We start from the raw sequence: 25,207 nt of genomic DNA on the forward strand, positions 1-25,207 counted from the left end.
AGTACAGGCACTGTGCCATTGCATGGCATCATGAGGCATCTATATTGCTATACAGTGCATAATATGTACACATTGCATAGCCATAACTGCATGCATACCCATGACATAACTGTGGATTGTGACCCAGGATGCTGAGGTGTGTACACACCAAACCATGCTGTGTCATGTGACAGGTCACTGGAGGACCTACAGATGACACCCCTGCACAACAACTACAGAATCTTAGCTGCCTGGCAACCATGTCCACACGTAGCGGACTTGTCAATTCACCATGTCCAACATGACATTGCTGTACCACACACATGAGGTGCACAGCTAACGGTGATGTCCTACAGCAGCAAGGGAAATGTACAGTATCTGTGGCCTGATGTGGTGTCAATGTCTGTGGAAGCTGTAGAGGTGACTACTGTCATGCTATGAAACAGGCGTGATGTTCAACACATCTTATATGGCAGACATCAGTGACACCTCCACTGGCTGTGCACAGGCTTTTAGGATGCCCAGTGTACCACATCAACTGTATAATCAGTCAACTAAGGCTATAATTGGACCATGTGTGGACAATATGAAACAAGGTATATACACATCACATCTACTGTATGGCTACGTATCTCTGGCCATCCCCCATGACCATGTGTGCACATGTGTTGGACAAATGTGTGTGATGGCTGTCTATCACACATGTCTGTGTTGTCCCATATGACATACACCCATAGATGTCAGATATGTCACCATCCACAGGGCTATGCAGACAACAGGTTGTATGTGGGGTATGAGTTATGGGATAGTGTGACATTATTGCAGCCAATACACTACGTGTCTGGGACATGTCAGATGGCACATCACAATGTGTGCACCCATTGCAGGGGCATATAACACAATAGTGACTCCTGTGGGCTGCCCATATCACAGCTCACTGTGTGGTACTGTTTGCGTACCACACGTGTTGTTCCAATGTATAGTACATATGCCTCCATTGTAGAACATCTCCACTGTTGTATGCACAGCTGACCACACATGTAGCGATGACAAATACTCCGGTTTCATGTCGGTGTAACATTTCATTTGTATATATTGCACATGGGTGGCCTGTGTGAATGATGGGTGATGCGACCTGTATATTGTGAATGGAACAAACATCAAGTGTACAAGTGTTAACTGGCCACATGGTGACTAGATCTATGCTTTTACATGCCTGATACTGATGACAGTCTCACCTGCAATGGACTCATGTCTGTGCAGCACACCAGAGGTACCTGTATAGGGGTGACACAGCAGCATGAACATTATCCATGACTGTATGACAGCCACAGGGTGCACTGTGCTTGTTATCACTTTCGCCTGTGCAATAGCATATAGTATGCACGTGTGTGCATACACAGGGTAGCATACTGTAGTATGCAGCATGTGTGTCCACATACCATGCATATGTTGTTACATTACATAATGTACAGTGACACATGCACGTAAATGCAATATAGTAGCCATATGTGCAGTACTGACTTACCAGGAAACTCCAGGCTCATTGGTTGGGAGACACCCACCTCCACGATGGCAGATAGTGTTTGTGGATGCTGTTCTGAGGGTGTCCCCAGACTGGCCAGTAACTCCTCAGTGTGTGTGAGTGAGGGCTGGGTTGGTGGCCCACCACCTGTTCCACCTTGTTCCCTGGCGATTGCAGTGGCACGCTGTTTTGCATGTCATATCAGGTTCATACAGTGTCTGCGCACCTGCTGGTAGGTGCGGTTATGGCCACCCACATCATTCACCCTCCTGCGAAGATGCTGCCACAGGTCGTCCTGCTGCTGGGCATGCTGTGGCACATGGCTGAACAACACCTCATAGTTCTCATGGAGGTACAGGATGAGGACATCATCCTCCTGGCGGTTGTACACTGGAAGGCGTGTATGAGGCATTATCTGGAAGACATAATGATGGTGACAGATCACAGTTTCGGAGATGTACAAAGATACTGCTGCACATACATTTCTATGACATCTAGTACATCTGCACATTTATCTTTGCAAATCATCATGACACTGACATGACTGACATGTTTGTGTCACATACATGTAACACCCATTATGCATTGGATATCATCACCATATATGTGTGTCACCTCATTATAGTGTTCATATTCCATGTGAATGCTGTCTTGATGTGGGCATGTCTGTTTGCCTGCACTGGTGTTCTTACCTATCTGCACATGCCTGGATGTGTCCACGGTAATGCTGTTGACCTTGATGCTATGTATATGTCACATATCAACACAGACACAGCCTTAATGGACTTGAGCAGTGACAATGCACACATACGCATGGAAACCTGTACATGCATGTGTTTTGCCATATACATCTACACAGCACTGTACAGCTGTTCAACATCCTGCCACGGATCACCTGTGTTGCACATGTGATAACCATGGGACAATGGCTAGTCAAACGTCATTCGTAGGGATGTTTATCAACCATAGCATGTACGGGCAAGGTTTCCTAGCTGTAACCAACAGCCATTATGCCACTGCGAGGTGCATCAGTGCCACATTACTGATCCAGACAGTTGATACTACATCTACCATGCGGCCATCACACCATGTATGACTGGGATAACATGTGCAGCTTTGATGGACAGGGTAGCATGGTATGGCAGGAGTATGTCACATGTATGGCACAGGGATCTCTACAGCATGTGGCGATCCTAGTATTAGGACGGTGGCTGTCCATGACATACATCTTTCAGATCAGGATATGGACATGTAGCATGTCCATCATCATGGTGCAGCACATGTCTTTATGCAAGGTAGACAGCATGCTGCATAGTGGAGGTGAGGATTGTGAAGGCTGGTACCACCCATCCACGCATGGCCATTACCCCTTAAAGGTGATATGTGATCCAATATTGGTCACCCCAGTGCTGTATATGCCTGTCCAATGATCTCCGTGCTCATGGATGACACCCTGTCATGGCATGGGTACCTCGTATGGGGCCTGGAGACGTCACCAAGTCAGTTACACAGTGTCCATAATGTTGACCACAGCCTGGGTGGTAGTTAATGGGTACAGGGATGTTCAACTAGCGGTGACACTGCTGATATCATCCATCAGAATGTGCACATATGTCACACACCTCACCCACACAGCCCATTCTGTATGTTGTTCACAACACTGACACAGCTATTGCTCATAGGTCATGGCCATTCACATCCTTACATACACAGATGCCTAACATTTGTCTGTGTGGTATGGGCTACAATGAGGGTGGAGTACAACACATTAACCCTGTTCTACTGTAGCTGGCACTGGTGTGATATGCACATGTCACTCTGGCACCTTTTGTAGTTGTGAGTCTGTCAACAGGCCACTGGTAGAGCACTCCTGTGACATACAAATGTATTTGTAATCAAACATCTGTACTGTCTTGGACATCTGTACTGCTAACATCTACAGTGATAATGGTTCATGGACATGTACACCATACTTAGCAGGGTTATATTGCGGTGCCACCCATTATGACTGTCGTCACCACTTGTGGGTTGATATTATCCAACACCCTATCTGTATTGTATGTTCATGCTAGGCACTTGTGCAGAACTTGTGAGCATGTCATGAGCTACTGATTACTAGAGCACCCATTCCACACCATTTCCCACAGGTACACTGGCTGTCCTAAAATTTCCAGCTTGCTTACGGTACAACAGCTGTTGTACACATGTAACTCACATATCCTGTGAGACATGGTTGTATATACAGGCATGTCCAACTGTCACGTACCAGTGCTATTGCCTGTCTATATGATGGATATGTCATACATGTGGCAATAGAGCAATTGTCTCATGTACACATTCAATGCTCGCCTCCCAACATACGACACTACAGCCTGTGGGGGATGCACTTATGCAGCCATGCTGGGGGTAATGCTGTCACCAACCCTGACTGCACCTGACAGTCATGTTGGGATGTGTAACATTCGCAACACAGCCCACACATCACATAGTCTCACATGATCTCCACCACAGGCCACACATACAAGGACAACTTGTGCAGTACCTCTCCATACTCTGTGTAGGCACCAGAGGCAGCCCCCATCACGGAACACAACATCACCAACTTATAGCCCACAGACTCATGTGTGCCCATCACATACAGCCAATGGGGTGTTATAACATACACAACAAACCAGTCATAGGTGACTCTGTAGGCGGTCACACTGCAGTTCCACACAGCAGGCTACACAAGGCAATAGTCACTTACATCTTGCTGTCGGGTAACTGGTTCTGCAACATAACCTATGCACCCATGCCACACCTCAACAAGTACGATGTGGCTGTCATTCTCCATGTTAGTGTGACTGCCCTGAGATGCCACTTCACAGACTACGTGTGCAGGGACATGCAATAGCTCACCAGTCTTGTAGCCCTGAAGGTGTGGGCCAAGCCCTGGGGAGCATTATGCATTCATCTGGACCCGATACCACTGTACAATGACTGACTGTGTCACTTCAACAGTTGCGTATGCTTCTGCTGTCATTCCACAGGCATCTGGTATCTGTCCGCTTTGACTGACCTGGTCAAACACAATGCTTTGGCATAGATGACCTGCACCTGTCACCCTTGGAGTACAGATCACATGTAAGGCTCTTGCTGCTTCTATACTGCCTGTCTTGCACAGTTTCCAATAACAGTCACCAGCAGAATGGGAACTGGCAAGCAAGACATGGGGTCATGTGACACAATGCTTGCATCTTCCTCTGTGACGCACGCAGGCAAGGCACACCTTATAATGCACCACTCCAATATCTCTGCAGTGACTGGGACCTGCCTCTAGGCTCTGCAGAGCCCACCTGCAATGACAGGTTATAGACAGACCATACCTTTCAGGCACATACCTGGACCGGCACACCCACAGCTGAGGTGTTCCCATATCCCACTATGTTGTACACACATCCTGGCTAGTTACTTAGCACAATGCATTAGAGGTGCTCCACATGCAACTAACTGTGTCCAGAACCACTATACACATTGTAACAAGCTACAGATTCAACAACATACCCCATGGTTACCAGACCTCATTTGTTGGTGTACTGGACAGCTACTACTGATGTGTGACTGACACTACCCCGCACTTAACTGGGATAGCCACTCATGTACCTACACATCTGTGAGTCATAACCTCCACTCAGCTGGATCAACACATACACACCACCTCCAAGACCAACATTATCCCTGACATGAACACTACCAACATGTGACTCTCATTGGTGGATTCCGAACATATGCTAATCACCTTTGTTAGCCACATCCTGGCACCACACCCTTCACAGCATACACAGTACATGAGTACTACAACACCTACTACAGACGTCTTATGACAGCAGTTGGTGACGTCATGACACCTGTGCAGATGGACAATGCACATACAAACACTGAAACATACTCCAGTGCACTTCATTAGCATGTACACAACTGCATGGATCATGCTATTCCACACAGAGCCATGATGGTACACACCAGATAACAGACACCACTTTGTTGGTCAAGTTCCATGGACATAATGTACAACAACAGGTGGAGGCTGTTGCACAGTGGTGTACAATCCCATGGGTGGGGTAGCTCACTGGTCAGCCTCGGTAGGGCCATAGGATCTCTCATCACATACTCCAAGACTAGCTACATAAACATTATTGCGACACATTCCAGGGTGTACCACAAGGCATTATGGTGGTATGTCAGTAGTCAATGGCAATACCCACATCTGCTCTCACATACAACAGTCACTCAGGAACATTACAGACCCAGGTGATGTTGGCAACATGCTGGCGGATGGATTCAATGCTAACATTACACCCTCTCACTCACTACAGGGCCACAATCCATGCAGGAACATTGCAGTGTCCCTGCGGTCACACCTACACAGTACTAACCTGCACTCTATATGTCCTGGGACACTGGCCCCATGTCACCTTCCAAAGTCCCAGGCTGTGATGTCCACAAACCTCTTTACGACATGTCTCCCCACTAGGCCACCATATTCAGTAATAGCCTTGTATCAGACATTGTGGCACCTGAATGGCACACAGCAACAGTTATCACACTCCACACAGGTGGCACCACAATGCATGAGTGGGACTATAGTCCTACACACCTGACTGGACTGTTCTGCATGGCTATGGGGCACATCACCATGGACGTTATTCACAGAGACATTGTTGGGCTCCGGTCCTTTGATGCCACCCGGGTTGGCCTTGTTAGGGCCAGAGCATGGCCCCTACACCTGGTGGACTCCTTTCATACAGTTACCAGGGTAGTTGGTGATGGTACGGGGGTCCACACATCCTACATTGTCCTCTCATTGCCTTTCAGCACTGTTCTCCATTCTGGTATTGACAACATACACATCCATCTGCACATTGTACCCTATGTCTCAGGATGTTATGCAATGTGGCTCATGGACAGAACACACACAATGAGGGTAGCATACCATAGTACCTACTGCATTTCAGTTACACTTGGCATACCACAGTCCTCAGTCATAGGACCCCTCATGTTCAGTATATGCTTCCCTGAGGTACAGGCTAGCACAAAGGGACTTTCCCTGCCTAGCTTTACAAACCCCTGCATACAAAGTGCCATGATTGATCCACCAGCTGATACTGACTCCATCCATACGGGTGTCAATGTGATAGATACCTGATATGAATATCATGGCCTCAAGCTGCATGACACAAGGTGCATGAACATCACCTTTGCATTACACCATTCACCCACTATCACATAGGTGGTAGTCCCCTACATACATGTCACATTGTACATGTTCGTAGTACACACATATGTCGCACCCACTCCTGTGGTTACCATATTGCCACTGTGGCATGGATATCCTTCTATGTGGCCACACTTATCTGTACTGGGTGTGTAGCTGGTACATAGGCACCCATTGTACCTCTGAACTCAAGACTTCTACACACATTCAAGGGTACACCACCCCATTTAGGGTGTACCTTACACAACAGCTACAGCTTTACATATCACAACATTAACACGCCATGACGTTTATTGAGATCCGACAGTTAAAGTATGTGGCTGAACTATGGAAACCACGTCTGTACACATTTGCATACTACATACTCAGGGGTGACCTCTGCTGAACAGACAGGGCCCATGTCCACAACAATATTAATGGATATACTCCACATACGCAACATAAGTAAAAGCCACTGTGAGCAACATGCTTATGGATATGTACACACATGCAACGATGAGTGGGATGTGCTTGAGGGTTACATTCCCAAACCGGACACTCACCATGCTTTGGAACATGAGTCCTATGTGCATCATGCAGGGACACTCAGTAGCACTGTTCATGTGATACCTCCCTTGGTGGTTGGGAGACACATGTACGCCAGGGATCACTGCAGTGGCTGTACTGTGCAGAGGTGCAGGTAACACATGGCTCTGCTGTTCACAGGACACTACCCTAGAGAGGTGTCACTGGTGTGAATACTGTAGTTGTGCTTACACATACACTTGCCAGACTGCATAGTACCCCACTATGAACCTGTGAAGCTATTACATGTCCTTTGTGCATGGTTACTTGGTAGCTCTTCCATTTAGATTAGCTATCATGCTATTACAATGTCCCATGCTTACAAGCCATATGTATCCTGTTATTGTACATGCCAATAGACGATACCTTTGGTATGCATGATATGCCTGTTATGCTGTGTAGAATATCTGACATATCTACCTACAATACTATACATTACACATATTTTACATAGTATCCCATAATGCAAAGCATACTTACACAGCGGGACCACCTTAGACATGTCATTGTCATTATATGCCCATACACATGCCTACTGTGACAGTATATCAACATACACTATCCCCTGCTATGGCACATACTTGTTGGACATACCCTACCACTGACGGCGAGTTGTATGGAATTGTTCTGTTTAAAGCCCTCATGTAGCATCCCTTGTGTATGGAATTGTTCTGTTTAAAGCCCTCATGTAGCATCCCTTGTGGTGTCTGTGATGTGTACGTTGTGGCCCACTGCTGGACACACAATTTCTACAAGAGTTAGTATGCTCAGCAAGACATCACTACATAAATACCTTTTCCCACTTTATGCATTGCGGACACTTTTAATTAATGCAAACCAGGCTATACATACAGTAAATAATTAATACAAAACATGCTATACATAAATTTACATACCGAGTGTTCTACATACCTTGTTATCATTCTGGACTTTCGTCTCTATCTCTCTCACACTGCTTAAACAGGTATTTTGTATGAGCATACAGTTTGAATGTCTGGCAAGTCATCCTTATATACGTCGATACCTGTAACATGTGGTTTCTTGCCACCAATTGGTGTTCCTGAGTGACTAATTACTTGCACATCAGCTGTGCAGCTACTCCATTCACCAATTACGCGGCAACAGTGGGGTATAATTGAATTCTCCACTTGGGTGTTGCCCATTTGCCCTACCTTCGGGGAGACAGCCTGTATTGTGTTTTGTTGTGTGTAATTGCAACTGCTATGTGTAGAGACAAGTATACTTTGGATTCATGTCCCCCATGGATTGTGTGTGACAGCTAGAGTATGTGGTTCAACATGTGGGTGTACCTGTCATCCCAACCATCTGATAACGGACTATTGCAAACAAAACCTGTAACATCGCCGTTTGTTCCATTATACAACGGCTACAATTTTGCATGGTGCCTTTAATTGTGTCTCTCACAAGGTATGTTGATGGTTCTGCAGATGTAATTGACTGACTGGATGTTTGTGCTGTTATTACAGTCTGTATTGCTATAGTTTCTAGTGTGGGGGATGTTGGTGGGTGTAAGTAGCATATACAGGTTTGTGGGGCTTGCATTTCTACATATTCCATATATATGTGTGTGGGCTCCATCCCTAATTAAAGAGCTATCAGTTAGTAGACTTATGTTATGGGATTTTACATTGGGCTGGTGTTAATTGGTTTCTATATAGTATGCAGGTGAGGTTGATACTTCCATACCTCCGGAATTGCAGCGATATGTAAAGGGATATGTCTAAATGATAGCTATCCCATGTATTTCTGTCCCAGATATTTGCAGTCATTGTGGTTGTGTTAGTAACAGAACCTCTTTGCCATGGGTTGCCACCTTTTCATATGGCCATTGTTGGACACTTGCAGGACACACAGCGGTGTTTACAGGCTGACACATAGCCATGGTCAGTACACAGGATAGCACATACTTTTATCCTCAATACATACCTATTGTTGTGGGACTTTGGCTACTTATCATATTGCATGTAACATTTACGTTTCTTACATACAGGCATAACTATTTAATGCAACTATTACATAATATATGGGACATATTAATGTCCTACAATCTTGGACATTTGCCCTTTGTAATGTTTTATGTCAGGACACACCTACCCAGGGAGGGGCTGTCCCTTCTAATGTGGGACAGGTGGTAACCGTATGCCTACGGCTAGCTATACCCACACCTACCGTAATGATCTACCTCCGAGTTGGCACTAACAGACACACGATGCGGGGACACACACACACATTACAGTTACACAGAGATGCACACGGCACCCTCAACACACACATACACAGACTACAGCACTCACAAACACAGTTGAACACAGTACCTACGTGGACCGCAACACCGGCAGCGTTAACTACATGTCCCTTCATATCGTCATAGTATTACTCGCGGTTGTACTGTTCCATTACTGTGTTCTTTCGGTCTTTCAGCCTCGTGGTTACACATGTCGGTATGTTACACATTCCATAGTTGGCAGTATCCTATTTATTTATACCTCCAAGGTGTTATGAATGTCGTTGACCTATCTATATATATTTGCAGATATCGTTGAATCCGTATATATCAACATATATCACTCTATCGCCCTTTCTATCTGTATTATATATATGTATATATGTGTATATATATATATATATATATATATATATATATATATATATATATATATATATATATATATATCTGACAGGGAAAGTGACAGTGTCACATTACACACCTGCCGTAGGTTAGGGTTACCAGCTGTCCCACTTTGGGAGGGACAGTCCCTCTTTGGGCAGTTGTATCCTGCAAACTATTTGTAAACATGGCAAATGTCCTGAGATTTTAGGACATACTTATTTCCTATAGTTTATGTAATAGTTGCATAAAACAGTTATTCTGTATCTGAACCACCTATATGTTATAGAAACAGAATAAGTAAGTAAACATTACAAGAATAAGCTTTTATCTAGGCAAAACAGTGAAGTTCTGATTTTCATACTGAACGGGTGTATGTGTTGGCCTGCAGACATCTGACGTATGTCCCACATTGGTCATTTGAAGAGGTGGCAACCCTACCATAGGTACATCTTGGCTAGCAATAGTGTTAGGTGATTCTATACATGATTGCGTGTTCTAGTCCTGGCAGTGGTCGTTTTACCCTTCAGAGCAGGCGCTATCAGTACAGGGGTGAATAATGCTGGTTTCACCTGTTTTGGACATCATTGACCATGATCTGCGCAATATTCGGAGCAGCTTATCCCTGTTTCATGCATATCCGTATAGTCATATTTAAACATCGCTTACCAGCAGTGGGCAACGCATATTCCCGCTAACATGTGCTAAACATGATCTGATGACCTGCATCCAACATGCATTACTCATGCCTTCGGGATTACGTTACATCCCTTGCAGGACGTGGGACTTGGAACATGCACGACGGTCACTGCATTTAACACATGGACATCTGTGATTTGTACACGTGTTATGTCGTTTTGTACGTGGAGTATACTACGGCTGTTACTCCATACTGCACTCACATGGGTAACTCCATTAGTTTACATATTGATGAGTCCAGTTAATGGTATGTCCATGTGATGTTTACTGGATGTGCTCCGGCATTGGGTATGTATATCACAGTGAGCCACACATGATACTATGCTACACCTTCAAACAACCGTAAGTGGGGCATGCTGGGGTGACGAATACCTGTCATGGGTACAACCAATGCCTTGACACAATATCCATGATTATATTATGTGGAGCCCCTCATTAACGCAGCAGGGACTCCGTGCTGAGTATATGCAGAACAGTGCTTACACACATGTGCTCCCGCGATTGCCTCTGCTCCACTGAGCGACAGTTGGTTACTCGATGTTGTGGCGACAGTGGACACTGTTTGCCCCATTTGGTGTATGGCCTCTGACAATCGGCCATGTACCTACCAATGTACCTGGGAACCTATACACACAGCACCACCATATGCTGATAGGGGCATGTACTGTTCAGGTGTTGACATTCCGTGTTCCAATAGCTGTCATGTGTACAATGTTTGAGGGCTGCCTATGTAGGATTCACACAGTGGGCCACCTATACATTACAATTTACAGGTGGTCGTGTTTGTGTGCCATCCATTTTACTGTGTGTGCAGGTGGAGAGGTGTGTCAGTCCGTAGGGGCCTACACTGTCAGAGCATGTGCTATACATTCCCTCTTTGCCAAGGTGTAGGCATATTGGGCAAGCCTCCGTCTGCCTACTGGGGCTGGCACAGTGTGTTCGTGGTCTGAATTTCTCTGTGCTTGTGATGGCCTTGGCAATTGCAGTGGGCTATGAGGGCCTTCACCATTTTGTCCCTGCTGCAGCTGCTTCCGCAGGATCATATTATGTAGCACGGCACATACTATGATGATGTGGGCACACATGCCTGGAGAGTACTGCAAGGCTCCACCAGATGTGCCCAAGCACTGGAACCGTGATTTCAGCATCCCGAACACACGCTCTATGATGATTCTGGTTTGTGCGTGTGCCTCATTATGGCGTTCTTGCATGTGTATGTGTGCATTTCTGATGGGAGTCATCATCCACAGCTCCAGTGCATAGCCAGCATCCCCCACAAGGTGGCCATGTGGGATGTCCCCCCTGACAAATACCTGATACAGCTGTGAGGCATGGCAGATATGGGAGTCATGGTAGCTTCCAGGGGTGCCAGCACACACATCCATGATAATGCCCTGGGCATTCCACATGACCTGGCAGTTGATGGAGTGGAATCCCTTGCAGTTTATGTAGTGCCTACCATGTTCACCGGGTGGTGACTTGATTTGTATGTGCGTGCAGTCTATCGCACCCAGTACCTCCAGGTAGTGTGCCACATGGTGGAAGTGGCGCATATTGCTGGCCAACTCCTCCTGAGTTCGGGGGAAGTATATATGCTCATTGGCATGTGGTAACATGGCATCCAGGAACTGGTGTAGTACCCTGGATGCTGATGCCTGTGAGATTGCCATTATATCTCCAGCTGGCCTTTGAAAGGTACCTGTGGCTAGTATTTGCAAGCTTACACATACCTTCGTGTCCACTGGGATGGGTTCCCCTCTGTTGTTTCTGGTTCTCAGGCGTGGCCGGCACAGCTCCACTATTTGCTGTAAGATGTCCCTGTCCACCCTGTAACACTCTACTATCTCCAGATCATGTAGCCCCTAGTAGGTTACCCTTGGTCTGAACACTCTTCTCCTCTTCCGGGGCCTGTGGTGGTTGTCGGCATCAACTTCCACAACACAGCCAGTCTCTAACACCTGCTGATGGATCACAGCTATGGCAGCTCCCAACATGTACATTTTAAAAGTTCCCCATGTGTTTACACCTATGGTGCAGTGTTTGGGAATACACAAGTGTGTGTAGGGTGCTTTCACACTTTATCCTATTGTGCTGTGAACACCGATGATGTCATAGGGTGTGTATGTACGATCGTAGCTACAGGGTATCTTATGTGTTTTACTACCGGAACTACTATTGTGGTACCTTTGGTGTTGAATTACATTTGGCTGCCGTGGATTACCTCTTGACCTTCCCTTTAAATTTCTGCATGTTCCACCTACCATTTTCTGGCATGCATCCAGCAGCGTGCTTTCATTTGTACTTTCCTAGACCTGGCTTATCTTGCTTAATGTGTGCTATTGCCGGTCTACTGTCGGTTTGCTTTGCTCTGCTGTGGCAGATCTCCTGTCTTTGCAATCCAATGCCTTCCCTCCTTTCTTTGCATTCCAATGCCTCCGCTATCCTGTTTTACAGGTTTCTGCGAGCAGACTTGTCAGCTGCCGTTGATTGGCCGCCGTGATGTGATTGGTGTTAATTGCTCATTAGTACTCCAATTACCCTACTTCGGCATTTCCTTCTTTTCTTCCCCTGACCTTCCTGTTTGTGCTATTGTTCACGGAAAGTGCATCCGCTTACCAGGTTTTGGGCACATTTTCATCCCCGTACACATGCGCTTTCGGGCACCATGTGTGCTCTCAGCTAAATGATTCTTTACCTTCCTCCCCACCCCTGACCTGCAGCTTTGCTTAGCAATGGCCAGGCCAGATTTGCATTGTTCCAATGTGCTTACTGCTACGGTGGCACACCCCTCTGCTGATGTCATGTATCTCCTCTGAGACACTCCTCGGTGTTATAGTGCTGCGCCGTATGGTACAACCTTCATCCAGCGGGACATTTGCAATTCAGTATCACCTGCCTCATTTGCATGGCATTGACTACTAATTCATAGTTACCATGCCAAACAATGTCGCAGGCCCTTAGCAACCCTTGCACCTTGGTTGTGGTGTTCCATGCCTACCATTGCGTATTATGGTGTAAACCTGATTTGTATTACATTGCGATTTTATGACATTTTTATATAATTTCTTTATGTTCCTGTTTGCGCACACATGCCCTGCGGTTGTACTGTGCGTTACTGTGGACATGACATTAAATGTTGTTTTTTAGGTGTTGTGCATCTTTTCTTATGCCATTGGCTGTGTATTTAGCCATTGGCATATGTTAACTTTGTAATACATGAGTCTGGTCCGCTTCCATAGCTCCGATGTTCTGTTTGGGAAAATGTAAACGGTGTTTTTTGGTTTACATTTCCGTGGGCTTACGCTATGTCTGCACCACTTCATGAATTGATATCTGCCTTCATTTGCATGGTGCAACACTACACATGGGGTGATTAGCATACCTATGCCGAGGGCTGCGCAGTTCTGGTGTACGCCAGTAGTGCACGTGGAATTGGATCGTACCTGAATCGCTCGACGGCCATATTTGGCATTATTCCACCTATGCTACGCCTGCGCCTGGTTCAAGCTTCATGAATCCTGGGGTATGTCTTTTCCAGTGCTTTTCTGTTATTTTTATTTATCTATCTGTTTATCTATCTATCTATCTATCTATCTATCTATCTATCTATCTATCTATCTATCCAGACAAATATACAGTCCCCAACTAGAGTTTCAGCTGAACAAACTGCTGGTGTCCTTTTGCATGTTCCTACTTTATTACTGAATGAGCACTATCTAAAACAACATCACATTTAGGCTCACAGTTTATACTTGATCCTGATCCCCTGCTACGATGTCCTCCGGGTCTGTTATCACTGGGAATTTTTTCTGAATGCACACTGTCAACAAACCACTTGCTTTCTCACAGGATCTACTGTATTTGTAGGTAAGGCTCGGTCTTGAGCTGGGGAGTTTGTATTGCAAGTGCCCTACTATGTCCTCCTTGGTCAGGATTTTCTATTTGTAGCAACATAATCAGAACTTCTCTTAATAATGAAAAGGGTTAAAAAGCAGATGAGTCTTTGTAAGTTTTTTCTTTCCTTCTGCTGTTGCTGCTACACTCCTGGTCAGTGTTGCCTGTCATCTACTTAGCCTTCTTTCAGTTCTTAAAAAATCCAGCACTGTTGTTTATAATTGTAGATGACATTCTTCAGCACACTAAGATGTATAGTGTAACATGTTTACTTAATTGATGGGTGCACATCAGGGTTGTTATCCACTTAATAAACCATGCAGTCCTTCCTGACTAATTATTGAAAGTAGTCAAGGATGCTCATTACAAGGGACTTTGGTTTCCACACTAGGCAAATATGGGACTTTAAATTTTGTCGTAGTGGTAACCACTACTAAAACATATTCATTTCAAGGTCTGATTTGTCATTTTCTATCATCCTTTAAGAGATTACTTTCATTTTAAAAGATACATTAGGCCTTCAGATCAGAAGTAGGTATGTTTTGTCATGGATGCTTGTTCCTCTGCATCCTTAACACCTGTCCCAAGGATGCAGTCTCTGGCAGAGTTGCATCATGTGAGGGTGACTTAAGATAAACAAGCAGGGGGAACTGGAAATTACCCCAAAAAGCATCGAGGTGCAATGATAGCCAGTAGAACAAGTCTTGTAGTTGGGCAGAAGATCTTAGTGAATGGTGGTGCAGATGCTGCAATACGTAAATACATCATGAAAAAAGGGTCAGTGATCAAGAATGTAGCTAAATCTTGCTTATGGTCAGAAGGCCCATCAAATATAGAAGACCTTCCTAATTTTGTTGGCAGAATATTGGTGCACCTAACTTACCAGATTGTCAGTTGTTTTTCTCCCTTACACCAGATTGCAGTGACCATAGAGTTAGTTGATCTAGTCTGAGGAGCCCGCACAAGGAGGAATGCAGGAGAGTGTATCCCCTGCAAAAAAAAAAAAACAACTTTCACAGAACTTCCATATTCATTATTTTTATAGATTGCAATTCTGGCTGTCAGAATTTCTGTGTACACATGCGCTTGCACACGCGCACACACACACACACACACACACACACACACACTCAAACACTCATACATATAGTATAGTTACAAATTCTAGGCATCTTAATTGACTGTTATTAGAACATACAGAATAAATATGCCATCAATGCATATGCTAAGCATGAAATTAAACTATGACCAAAGAAAATGCAATTATCATTATGTTAAAAAGAAGTACTTGATGGTGTATAGATGGACAGATAGAAATAGATATAGATACAATTATGTAAACACAAAAACATATCTAAAACACACTGAAGGCAAAAGTTTTAAGTTTCATGAACTTTTCTTACAACGATAAAAGAAATATCAAAACTGTATTTCTTGGTAACAGAAAACACAGTATTTTTAGATTTCTTACATAAATTTCCACCTTTGTCAAATCTTCCAGCTGGCAAACCTTAGGAGTCTCCTTTTCTGTAATGATTCTTTGTACCAAAAAGGTAAATGTATCTTCCAAGCAGATATTCCCTCTGTACTGAAAGGGAAATGTCTCTTAAACTCAAATATTATCGGTGCACTGGGAGGTAAATATCTCTTCCACTGAATAATCCCTGTACACTAAAAGGCAAGAATCTTCTTCCGCAAAACATCCCATCTGCACTAAAAGTCAAGAATCTTTTCCATAGATTATTCCCTCTGCACTGAGAGGCCTGTGATTTGTAAGGTTACAGGCCTCTCTCTTAAAGATCACCAAAACACATGCTTTCACTAAGTTAATAATTGTTTTGCTCTGTTTTGAATTAATGACAGATATACTCTACCATTTGATAAGTTAAAATAAAATACCCATTCAAACACCCATTCACATAGCAATCTACATAAAAAGTAGCATTTACACATAAAACAAGAGTACATTTATACAAAACTAAAAATTCTTCAGCATTCTGATATGCCAAAATTATCCCTTCAAGCAGAAAACCCCTGGTCCTATAATTATCAGGGTCATGGGACCCAGAAAACTCATTTTTAAGGGTGGTAATGTTAAATGACACAAATGCATCATGGTTAGAAATGGGATGGTCAACGCCGATGCCTTGTCCAGCCTCTGTATGAACTTAGCCACCTTAGGAATCAGACAAGTGACAAACCTGGACACCTCAGTAACTCCCAGTTTAAGCATAGGTTCAGAGGTTCATAGGTAGGTACTAGGCTATCGGCCCTGGGGCCTATACAAGCCCAGCTAAAAAGGTACCCTGGCTTTTGCCACCCAAGAAAGATATTTCCTGTGCCCCTGTAGAGCATTTCTTCATTTCTTTATTTTATGCCTTTCTTTTGAACCCTGGAACCCTAAATGGTTTTAGGTTTGACCTTTTCCATTGCAGTTTCAGTGTGATGCCTAATTACACTTGTTCTACCAGGTAGTTCTGCAAAAAGCTTTTTATTTCTCAGTAAGAATTCCTTCACTTTTTATTTTTGGGCCTTAGATGATGTCTCATCTATGTGAACAGCAGGGATAGCATTTCCTGGTACCATACTATTGGTATCCATCTCAGCTTCCAGACTAACTAAAGAAGCTTCAACTTTTTTAATACATTTATGTGAAATAATTACTCTGATCTTTTCTGTCTTATTTTGCAGTTTGCTTTGTTCATTTCTTTATCACCACAATGGTTGTTTACCATCTTGCTATAAATTTATTTTCAAAAGAGGGGGCTAACACTAAAATTTATATCCTGATTTAAATTCCTTGATTCTGGCAGTCTTGTTATTAAGGGCCAGATTCATGAAGGTACTGTCACGTGTATACCTTCATCTACACAATGTGGTACCCTTTTGTATTCAGTAAGCACCTTCACACTGTGCTGCACAGTCCACCAACATAAAGACGTTCAGCACCATAAAGGGCTGGTCTTTCGGCCATGCTTAATGCTAATGAGGCATAGCCAGGGGAGAGGCATATGCCACGCAGTGAATATTCAGAGTTCAGATCACAATTGTTTAATTTCTTTTGTTAGCTTAGTTAGTCAGGGTGAGCAGGCAGCATGTCAGCAGAGGAGTATGGAAAGCTGACAAGGAGCCAGTTGGCTGACATATGCCAGGGTAAGGGACTGGTGCATGGAAGCCTGACTAAGGCAGACATGATTGCAGCTTTGGTCACAGCTGCATCAGAAAACAGCAGTCAGGAGGATGATTAGACTGACCATGGAGGTGTACAACACTCAGGGAATGGACAGCTCAACCTTTGTGCAGAGGACTTAAAAATCCCTCAGGAGCTAAAGAGACTTGAGTTGGAGGTCAGGCATTTGGAAATGGAAGCTGTGGAAAAGGACCGACAGAGGCAGCATGAAAAGGAGATGCTGACTCTTAGCCAGAGTCATGGAGGTAATGGGGAAGGGAGTAAACAGACCCCAGAAGCAAAAAAGGTCAGTAAATTTCTTCCACAGTTTACAGAGGGGGATAATTTTGATAGTTTCATTCATATGTTTGAGAGGGTATGTAAACAGTATGATGTTGGCCAAAGACTCTGGGTACGGTTCCTGACCCCCTTACTCCATAGTAAAGCTGTAAATGTACTTTCTAAAGTATCTGACATTGACTATTTTAACTATAATGCTGTAAAGAATCATTTGTTAGAAATTTTTAAGCTAACACCTGAAACTTATAGGAAAAAGTTTCGTTAGCACTTATTTTCATAGGTGGGTGAGTGGATGTCAGGTCACCCCTTTTGAAGGGCTGGCAGACATTTTGGTGAGGGAACAAGCCCTTAGCACTTTGTCTGAGGACATGAGGATCTGGTTAGCTGATAGACAATGTGCTGCTTCAGATGAGTTGTGGAAGAAGGTAGACCTATACATAGCAAGCAGGACATCCCTGCACAGGAAAGAGACACCCAGTGTTCCTCATGGGTCTAATAGAACCATGTTGGGCAACCCAGACTGCCCCAACAGAATCTGCCAGTAGCAGGGGAAGCCACTAGTCCAGGTACAAGTCCAGGACCTAGTTTTAAATGTTTTGAATGCAAGCAGTGGGGCCATGTGGCATATAGATGTCCACAGAGGCAAGGTGGGGAACAAAAGGTGAGAGAGCCAGTAAGTGGGAAAGACAAAATGCCAATAGTAGGTTATCTTGAGACAGCAGGGGTATCAAACTACCATCCTGCAGATGTCCTGATAGGGAAGGATTTGGATGAGGCAGCACCATGTGTTAATGCAGTTGCATGCAGTCAGGCATGGAGACAACTATGTGGGTCTGGTAGCCTGGGGAGACCCAGACAGACCGCACATTTGCAGCCAGGAGCCCGGACTGGTGAGGCTGTTACTTCAGGGAGGGAGCTACACTGTAGCAGTGAGACTGAAGGTGAGCCACAGCTGCTTGTGGGTACTGATGTTCCCTTGGACAGAGTGAATGCAATGGCAGAGGTGAGTAGTAGTACCCAGGTTGACAGTTAGGCACCTCTGTAAGAGGATGCCAAACTTCCTGTGGAAGGTGAGCTGGGAATGGTTACTAAGAGAGAGTTGAGACAGGCTCAGCTCTCAGACCCTACATTACAAGGCCTGAAGAAGGTAGCTAGTGAGGGACCTGATTCTCAAGGGAAGGGGGAATCTGTATACTGGGACAAAGGGTTACTGTATAGAGAGTGGACCCCTGAGGGAGGGCTAGAAGTTGAGAGAATACAGCAGTTGGTAGTGCCTAGAGCCTACCATCTGGCGCTTCTAGCCATAGCCTGTGATATTCCCTTTGCAGGTCTTATGGGCATAAAATGTACAAAGAGACATATTATGCAGAGCTTCTATTGGCCTGGTATTTCCAGAGATGTAACAGGGTATTGCAGGACCTGTGAACAGTGCCAAAAGGTAGGCAAGGCAGGAGACAAGGTGAAAACTCCTTTGACGCCTTTGCCTGTGATTGAGGAGCCATTTCAGAGGGTGGCTATGGATATTGTGGGGCCTCTGAGTACCCCAAGTTCCACAGGGAAAAAGTATATCCTAGTGGTAGTATATTATGCTACAAGATACCCTGAGGCAGTGGCTTTGTCCCCCATTGAGGTGGAAAAGGTGGCAAATGCTTTGTTAGAGATTTTTAGTAGGGTAGGTTTCCCAAATGAAATACTGACTGACAGAGGTGCCAAATTCATATCAGATCTGCTGCCTAGTCTGTGGAAGTACTGTGGGGTGAAGCACCTAAAGCCCACCCCCTACCATCCCCAGACTAATGGTCTTCTTGAGAGGTTAAACTCTACATTCAAGTCCATGCTACGGGCATTTGCAGACCAGTTTAAGAGGGATTGGAACAAATATTTGCCCCATCTGTTGTTTTCTTACAGAGAGGTTCCCCAGGAATCCAAAGGCTTTTCACCCTTTCAGTTGTTGTATGGGCATAGGGTGAGGAGGCCTCTAGATTTAATTTGTGATGAGTGGGAAGGTGAGTGCAAATCTCACAAGGAGTCTGTTGCGGTATATGTCCTAAAGCTCAGTAAAAGGCTCAGGGAACTCATGGTCTTGGCCCAGGAGAACCTGGCAGAAGCCCAACAGCAGAAATAGGTCTGGTATGACAGGAATGCTCGAGCTAGAGATTATGGTATAGGGCAGCAGGTAATGGTTCTCATTCCTGTCAGACACACCAATCTGCAAGCAGCCTGGGAGGGACCCTACAAGGTGGTAAGAAAGGTAAGTAATGTTAACTACATGGTAGAACTGCTAGGCAGGAGGCAGGGGCACAAATTGTACCATGTTAACATGATGAAACCTTACCATGATAGGGAGCCCCTTGTGATGAGTATTTGCACTGGATTGCAGGAGGAGTCTGAGGGAGATCTGGTGACTGATCTCCTCAGTGAGACTCGAACTGAACCTCTGTGGAAGGGGTAGCAATGTCCCAGCAGCTATCTCCTACCCAGGTTCAAGAAATCCAAGAGTGTTACAGGAGTTTGGGGACATGTTCACTGGGAAACCAGGGTGTACCCATCTGGTGCAGCACCAGGTGGATACAGGACACCAAAGGCCTATTAGACAGGTCCCTTATAGGGTGCCTGAAAGAGTCAAACAGACTCTGAGGTAGGAGATGCAGGAAATGTTAGAACTAGGGGTAATTCAAGAGTCCAACAGTCCCTGGGCCTCCCCAGTGGTGCTGGTGCCAAAGAAGGATGGCAACACCAGGTTCTGTGTGGATTACAGGAAAATAAATAGTCACACAGAGTAAGATGCTTACCCCATGCCTAGGACAGATGAAGCCCTAGAGCAGCTGGGTGGGGCTAAGTATCTTGCCACCATTGATCTTACCAAGGGTTACTGGCAGGTGTCCTTGACTCCCAGTGCTACAGAGAGGTCAGTCTTTGTGACTCCTTTTGGCTTGTATGAGTTCACAAAGATGCCCTTTGGTATGAAAAATGCCCCAGTGACTTTCCAGAGGCTGGTAGATCATATCCTAGCAAGAGAAGGAGGGTTTGCCCTTGCTTACCTACATTGCATTGCCATCTACAGCCATTCCTGTCAAGAGCACATTCAGCATGTCAGGGAGGTGCTGGACAGACTACAGAGGACAGGGTTGACAATTAAACTGAGCAAATGTCAGGTGGGTATGGCAGAGGTCTGCTACCTGGCACATAGAGTGGGGAGTGGTAAGATTAGGCCAGAACCTACCAAAGTGGAAGCCATTCAAGCATGGCCTGCACCTGTTACCAAAAACAGGTGAGGGCATTCTTAAGAGCAGCAGGGCACTACAGAAAGTTTGTCCCCAGTTATAGTACCATAGCTGCTCCCCTCACAGACCTGACAAGGAAAAACAGGCCAGATAAGGTAGTGTGGACCCCAGCATGTGAGCAGGCATTCCAGAAGCTTAAAGAAGCTTTGGGAGGACCCACTGTGTTAGCCAGTCCAGATTACACCAAAGAATTTGTTGCGCATGTGGATGCTTCAAACCATGGGGTGGGGGCGGTACTTAGCCAGATTTCCTCAGAGGGAGAAGAGCACCCAGTGGTTTATCTCAGTCATAGGCTCCAATCCATGGAGGAATGCTATGCAGCTGTAGAAAAGGAATGTCTAGCCATAGTGTGGACACTGTAGAAACTTCAGCCTTATCTGTATGGAAGAAAATTCACTGCAGTTACAGATCACAATCCCCTAACATGGTTACACTGAGCCAGCCAGCAAAATGCCAAGTTGCTAAGATGGAGCCTGGGGTTGCAAGCATATGATATGTCAGTGCAGCACCGCAGTGGGATTAGCAATGCCAATGCAGATGGGTTCTCAAGACAGGGAATGTGGGGTAAGGTATGCCCAGATAGACCTAACCCTCTCAAGCAACGTTTCTCAAAGGAACATTTGAAAAACTAGCTTGAGTTCTATTGAGGGGAGATATGTGAAGGCTACCAGCCTAGCTAGGTAGAATTTTGTAGATAATTCTATGTCATTTGTAAATATTAATATAATCCACAGGCTTGGTTTACAAATGTGAAAAGAACTATATGTTATGATTAAACTATATGTTGTACTGAGCTTCAAAAATTTAACCACAGTGCACTCTGCTGGAAGAAAGCTGACCAGTCAAGAATTGTATGACTATTTGATCTCAAGCTCAGAGACAGGATGTCTGGACTAAGGAATTATTTCTGTTGTCTTAGGACAAGAGTTAATGACTGGATTTTTACATGCAAAATGTCTTTTATTGCTGTGGCTTCCTGCAGGTGCAGATTGCAAAAAAATGTAAATTGTGAGTTTCTGTTAGCCTGGGAAACTAAATCAGAACTGTTAAGAATGATGTAATCTGAAATGACTTGGCAGTACTGTATTATCAATTTAAGACTTTCTCAGAGAAAAAGATAGAGCATTTTGGATTTTTTGTCTAGAACTGACAACACTCACCAGCACTTGCTTGCTCTGTATGTAAGTAGTTTTATTTGGAACTTAGTATTTCTCTTAGAAATAGATAGAATATAGCCAGATGAGTCTAGCTGTTTTCTATATTTATGTCATACTATCCTACAGTATTATTTTAAAAGTTTCCTGTGATCTCTGAACTCTGTAATGTCATTGTGTGGAAGTGATAAGTATTGTCTTGTGTCATTATTTATTATTAAATATTTTTAAACCTTTCAACTGTGGCTGTTTTATGTAGAGATAATTTAAGCTCTAGAGTACTTGCATGTATTTGGTGATACTGTACAAAGCCACTCCAGTAGTCTTGTTGTTCATCATACTTACTAATTGGATAATAATATTGCATAGTAAAACTGGATACCCTTTAGTAAGGACCTTATTTGTAGCTGATAAATAGTGGTTGGTGGCAGTTGATTACTACCATATAGCCTGGGCAGAAAGGGGCATAGCTGAAAACCTGTGCCAGCCTTTCCCAGGAGTGTCTGTGTGTTTCTATATAACTCATAGCGTAAAGTGTGCATGTGTGTGTGTGTGTGTGTGTGTGTGTGTGTGTGTGTGTGTGTGTGTGTGTGTGTGTGTCAGCTACTTGGGTTGGACAGAGAGGGTGCTGGAGGTTTTGGCTTGACCACTAGGCTGAGATCTGTACCCTTAAGCTGTGCCAGTGGGGAGTCTTACTGGGGATCTGGAAAGAAAGGGAGAAACTAGCCCCAGACTGACTGTGATCTCTGTGTGCTCTTAAGGGAAATTGTACTTTACTGTGTGTGTACCTGTTATCCTTCCCAATGTGCATGCCCCTCACTGGTGCTAGTGGTGAGGATTGAGGCTACTTGATTACTGGGCCAGTGCATGGGTGTCACAGGGACTATGTGAGTATATATGTTGTGTTTTACATTGTATTTTTATGGTCTGATGAAGTCACCAGAGAGGTGGTGAAAGTGCTTACCATTTTACAATAAATATTTTTGTTTTTATGATAGTTGCAGTCTTGCTTCCTTTTACCACTTGTATGCTGCTGTGCAGTTTACTTGTTTTTTGTTTAAGGGGGTTTTTGTTTGCCTACTGGGTGATTTGTTCTACTTCTTTAAAATAGTAACCAGAGACTGATGATGAGTTTCAATCTGGATTTCTTGACATATATATAATCATGAAACTTGAAACGTGCAAACACTATTGCCAAAAGTGCTTTCTCAATTTGAGCATATTGCATCTCAGTCTGGGTAAGTGTTCTAGATGCATAGGCTACTGGTTTGCCTTCTTGAAGAATAACTGCACCTAAGCTAAATTTTGAAGCATCACAGGAAAGAGTTACTGGTTTGTTGACATCTTAGTATCTTAATGTTGGGGGGGTAGCAATTTTCTGCTTAAGAACTTCAAATGCTCTCTGATGCTGATCCAGCCATGACCAAGTAACATTCTTTCTTGTGAGCTTTCTCAAAGGCACTGTCAACTCACTGAAGTCTGGTATAAACCTGCCTAAATAATTGACCATACCAAGTAAACGCTGTAGAGCTTGCACATTATCTGGTGCTAGCATTTCAAGAATGGCTGCTGGCTTGGCCAGGTCTGGTCTCAAGCCCATACTTGTAAACAAATGACCTACAAATGTAACTGCTGGTAGTTTGAATTTGCATTTCAGAGGATTGAGCTTTAAGTTCAATTCACATGCTCTGTCTAAAATTCTCTTAAGATTTCTGTCATGTTCTACCTCACCATTGCCTCTGACCAAGATATCATCTACTATTATGGCACAAGGATAACCAAAAAAAATTTGTTCCATTGCACACTGAAAGACTTCACTTGCAGAATTTATTCCAAATGGCATCCTGTAAAATCTGTATCTCCCAAATGGAGTACAGAATGTAGTCAGTAATGAAGATTTGCAATCAAGGATCACTTGCTAAAATGAACTCTTTGCATCTAAGACAGAAAAAAATGTGGCATTTGGTATCAGGGCTGCAACCTCTTTGACTGTACGCATGGGATAATGTGGTCTCTTTAATGTTTCTTTCAAATTTCTTGGGTCAATACATATTCTGATTTCATCTGAGCCTTTTTTATGAGCTGCTACCATGGACGACACCCATTTGGTAGGTTCTGTAACTGGGCAAATTACACCTTGCTGTACCATTTTGTCCAACTGAGATTTGACCTTATGCTGCATAGCTCTTGGAACTCTTCTTGCTGGTCTGCCCACTGGATTGATCTCTGGGTCTAATTTCATTGAATACACAACTGGAAGTTTTCCTAATCTGTCATTGAAAATATTAGCATACTCTAAAAAAAAATAGTATTGGTGAAGCTGGAACTAGGACATGTGTTTATCTGATGAACTTCTTTGGTAAGAAAGTAGATTCATTTTCAAGCTGTCTCTGAGATCCAGTAGTGACTGCACATGTCTTCAAATCACAAAGAACAATAACAGGAAAGTACCACTGAACCTTTGGTTTGAATTTCTTCAGCTCCATAAGCTACAAGTTTCACAAAACTTGTCACATTTAGTTGTTCACCTGCTCTGATTCTTGCAAAAGTATCTGCAGACATGACATTACACTTTGAACCAGTGTCTGTTTTGAGCTCAGTGGATTTATCATTGATCCGGATAGCACAAAACACTTCATTCCCTGCCAGTAAATCTACTGCATCAATCTTACTTACACACCATAAACATAGAAAGTGGACTGTTGCAGATCTATTTGATTATCTTTTTTTTTTTTTTTTTTTTGTAACTGTGTGAG

The sequence above is a fragment of the Protopterus annectens genome, chromosome 2.part0, assembly GCF_019279795.1.
Source record: "Protopterus annectens isolate FY-2018-M chromosome 2.part0, PAN1.0, whole genome shotgun sequence".
Taxonomy (NCBI): domain Eukaryota; kingdom Metazoa; phylum Chordata; order Ceratodontiformes; family Protopteridae; genus Protopterus; species Protopterus annectens.